Below are 4694 nucleotides of genomic sequence, written 5' to 3'. Positions count from 1 at the left end.
GCCTTGAGTCAGCAGGGCATGCTGAGGCCTGCTGCTTGCATAACCTGCTTAGGAGGGCATGCAAGTCGTTGACATCAGCCGCTTGCACGACTTGCTGGTTCAAATCCCTGGCCGAGCAGGCCCTAAGGCCCTACGGTCTAGGGATGCATCGGTTGCTCCACCAGCCCGATCGCTGTCATGTCCGTCATGGATGCCTTCATTACATTTTACGTTTGTATGTGGACTGGTGGCCAAGTCAGCACATGATGAACCTTCTCGTCGTAAAATCAAGTTTGTGAATAAAAATACACTTTTTGACGGTAGAGCCCATACAAACATTAAGATAAAAATGCAGGGAAAACCAATGTCTCCAGTTTTACGGAATAGAGGAAGTACCTAATCAAAGCAAAGATCTTGCGCTTTCCAGAACGCCAATCAGACACTCAATCGGAGTATTTTTAGAAAAATGCCGCCAATCAAAAGTACAACATGACAAATTTTGTGGAACAGAGTGGTAATAATGGACTGGCGGGCTGTTGTCAGTGCGTTGGTTTCGTGACCCTGAGGTCCTGGGATCAGTACCTTTTGAAGATTTCTATTTTCCTGAACCGCAAGTGAATTGTTGCTCCAACTTTCATCACTGGCAATGACCAAACCTTACAGCAGGCCCCGAGCACCCGGGAGCCGTCTTCGCAAGCGCGGCCGTACGAGAGCACGGATCTATGCCTCTCATTTCACCGAATGTTCTATATATTCCTCTTGTCTGGAAAAGCGGCAGGTTCCCAGGCAAGGCTTGTTTGTATATGAAGTGGTTTCCTGGTGGCCTGTATTATGCTGAACTCATTTACTGTTAGGTTCAACTAGGTATTCCGGAGTATCCAGTTACTGTTCGGATAAGCTCATGAGGCAGAGCCATTTGTCACTTCCCAGAATAGCAAAAGGTATGTGGTTGAATGTGGTGTACTCCACCACTTGCCTTGTCAATACAGATTAACGATTGACTGCTTGAGTGGTTATATGAGCAAAACATATCTATGAGAAAAAGATATCCCACTTGCGAGTACAAGACGTTGAGGGAGGGCAAGAACGCCTTCTTGGCGTCGTAGCGCTAGAGTTTAAACGTGGGAGTGAGCAGGTCGTTGTTGTAATCCCCAGCGAATTGGCTAACTTGGCCACAGTTTCCACTTCCGACACGACGATTGCACACCAGCGCCTCATGCAAACTGTCGCCGTACATTGCATTGATTGCGGCTCATGTCAGTAATATTATACTTGAGCTACCGGTAGTGTACTTGTTTCATGTAATTACTGATTGGATTTAACATAACGTTCTGTATAATACTAGTACTATCTATATGAATGGGTAACTTTGCAATTACGACACTTTCATCCGACATTGCTGTGATTGGTCAAAATGTAAGTAACATCTCGGGTGCTTTGAATCGAAACAGCACTGGAGTGACTTCATCACGGTCCTCTTCGACGATTGTCGCACTTTGGTGCTAGTTTTGTAAACTTACACACGAAAGTCTAGAGCTAGAACTAGGCTGGATATGGAGTGCCGAACCACTCACGCCAGAGTAGCATTTTTCGTACACATGCGTGCCTTCACTTCCACTGTACCAGGTACACAAATCCACACTTCCAGTCACACGCAAGACAGAATATTGGGGCACTTGCCAATTTCCGGATATCCTAGTCCTTACAATGCGGCGAGCTTCAAGTCTCTCAAAAACCACGCCGAGTCTCAGTCGGCGGCAGCGGGTGCTTGTTCCCACCGATAGCGCAGTTCAAGGACGCGGTTGGTCCCGTCGCTGCTGATTCACAACGCGTTTACTACCGCCAACACATCGGCATGCCACGTCTGGAGGGAGTTCGTGTGGACGTTCTGGTGTGACAATAGCCCAATACAGTAGCCCAATTCCCTGCCACGCCACACTAGTTTTGTCAAGCAGAGTAAGATGGTCGACCACATTGGCCCAAGTGTCCGTCCAGGTACGGCTGCACTATCCCATTCGGTGAGTATCCGATGAAAGGTTAATCGAGCACGAAAAAACCACAACGTAGATTGCGCGGTGTGGTATTTGTGTGTCGACGGCTCATTGGCTTCGTTTCGTTTGACATGGCATGCGACGGTGTCGCGAGGTGTGGGGGGGTGAAGTGCTGGACGAGCCCAGTGTCACGGGGTTTTTCGCCGGCCTGACTACGCACTAACGTTACTGTTCTATAGCCGGCACCACCAAGATCAACCAGCTTAGCTATGCGTACCAGTTGTTGGGGCTGGACAATGTCTGACACTAGGCTCGTCCAGCATCGCACCCCCTCCACCATGCGACGCCCGTCCCGTGCCACGTCCAGCGACAAGACGTCAAGGATCCACTGTCACACGAATCCCACGCCGCGTAATCCACCTAGGGGTTAGTTTGTTCGTTCAGAAGCTCGTTCATTCGTTCGTCGGGGGCTTACCCAACGGAATTGTGCGGCCGTCCCTGGACCCACGTGGGTTCATCTGGATGAACCAGTGTGGCGCAGCAGGGAATCGAGTTGTCACTTGTTCCTGCCTGTCACATGGTCGGCCCATTGATGCTTGAAGCCGCGCAGAATGACTTCGCGCACCACTCCTTGGGCGAGACTGGATGTGAAACTGCCACCTATTTGATATTTGACCAATCATATCGTGTTATCACGCTATGTGCGTGATACTACGTATTAATAGTATGTTGGCAAACGACAGAACGATCGCCCAATCGAAATCCTCTCACATCGGTCATCCAATCAAAACGAGACTTGATGTCGGTTACCCAGTCCCCATCCAGAAATGTGTCGGTTCGATGTCGAATGCTACTACGTAGTACCTACATGTGATGTTGTCAAAAATATTTCCTTGAATAATCACCCTAATTCTATGAACCTCGCTTGCACAGCACATCCAATATTTCACATAACCCTTGTTGGCATGTACCTCTATACATTTATATTGTTGAATGAGTTCAAAAATCGAGGATCCACTGTATATATATATATATATTATTAATAATACATAGGAAAATTACAGAACAGAAATGGAAAACGATACATGTACAACGATGAGTCCTGCATAAACTAATACAGCTCCTCACGACCCCGAGAATGGATGTTTTTGCAGCCTCATACACGGGAGATGAGTTACGATCTTGTCAAAACTAGGGCATAGCTGGGCGGAAATTACATGAAATACCTTACAAAACGAAAAAGCGACTGAAATATTCGAAAATGAAACTCTCTCTACCCATGAATGGTCGGTCATGTTACATTTACCGGTACCCCGTGTAGTGTATATGTATTGCGACGGATTAATCGATTGCGACTCCTGTAATAACTGATATTTACTTTAATTTGTAAGACACCCAATGGATTAACAAAATTTTGAGAACGAGTGTCGGCCGGTTGTGAAATATCACCTGTGGCAATACATATATTACACTATACGGAACTCAATATTCCCCCTGAACACTACCGTATACCCCCCGCTTCAGTACCTATGATATCTCCGGTTGGTTTGGAACATATCAGCCAATGACGATCATTTTCATGGTTCCGGTTGGTTGTGTGCCTAATTGTCTCTAATGGGACCGAAATATCTAATCAACATGCGTTAATTATTTTCATCCAATGAAATATAAGTCCTGTGATGGATTTAGACCAATGCGCATGCCTAAATAGTTTTCAAGGTACCACCGCTTGGAGCTGTACTGGTTGTGATGAGATTTCACTGACATTTTCATAGGTACTGAAGCGGGGGGTATACGGTAGTTTTCGATCTCCAGCAGGAAATATGAGTAATAACTACACCTGCTGGCGGGAAATTCCTCGACAGACAGCTCATGTCGAACCAATCCACTCTTGACTTGTCGCAATCCCCATCACCTTCGAAACGCCCCGAACGATAGGACTCACAATCAAACTGGATCATCAAGTCACCCTCGAACTAATCTTAACTACCGGTACGTCGTACGAAGTACTACTACGTAGTAGTACTAGTTTGAATTAGTATGTACTACTACAAAGGTGTGTACTTGTACTAGTACCTTCTTGACTCGCGTGCATGCTTTGCGAACGACGACTGGAGCATCGATTTATCATTTTGATATTGGATAAGATTGTGCTGCAATTCACAGAAGTAACTAACACCGTTCTCGTACGTAGTAGTACTACTACTGAGTACTACTGTAATAATACGATACCCAGCACTGTGGAGCAGACGTATCACAAAATTCACCCAACAAAACCTGGAATGGAATTATCTGATACTTCGAAGTAGAGTACAGACACCATTCGCGTACTGGTTATGTGCCTTGCGACGCATAAGATTTTTCACCTCCAAGAAGAGTAGTCGCCTCGAAGTGCAAAGTGACCTGTAACTGTACGTTCCTTTGTTTTCGAAAGGGAATTTACAGTTAGAATTATGGTAGACATGTCCACAAACATTTTGTAATGATCTGTCGTGTCAACGATTCCAACCCGCCCCTGGTCGAGCAGGCGCGTTACAATTGGCGAAGCGGTTCCATAACATGTGGTTCTAGTGTCGGCCCTCGCGAGGAATGTCTTAAAAATGATAATCCAAACTCAATTAATCAACGATTCCAACTGGTCAACAAGTCGTCGTAATCACCTGTCTCCTATATAACACACTGTACAAGCCATCCGGCGACGACGACTCAAAGGCAAGATATGTA

This window comes from Aphanomyces astaci (assembly GCF_000520075.1).
Source record: "Aphanomyces astaci strain APO3 unplaced genomic scaffold supercont1.24, whole genome shotgun sequence".
Classification (NCBI taxonomy): domain Eukaryota; phylum Oomycota; class Saprolegniomycetes; order Saprolegniales; family Verrucalvaceae; genus Aphanomyces; species Aphanomyces astaci.
Note: the sequence above shows the minus strand (reverse complement) of the source record.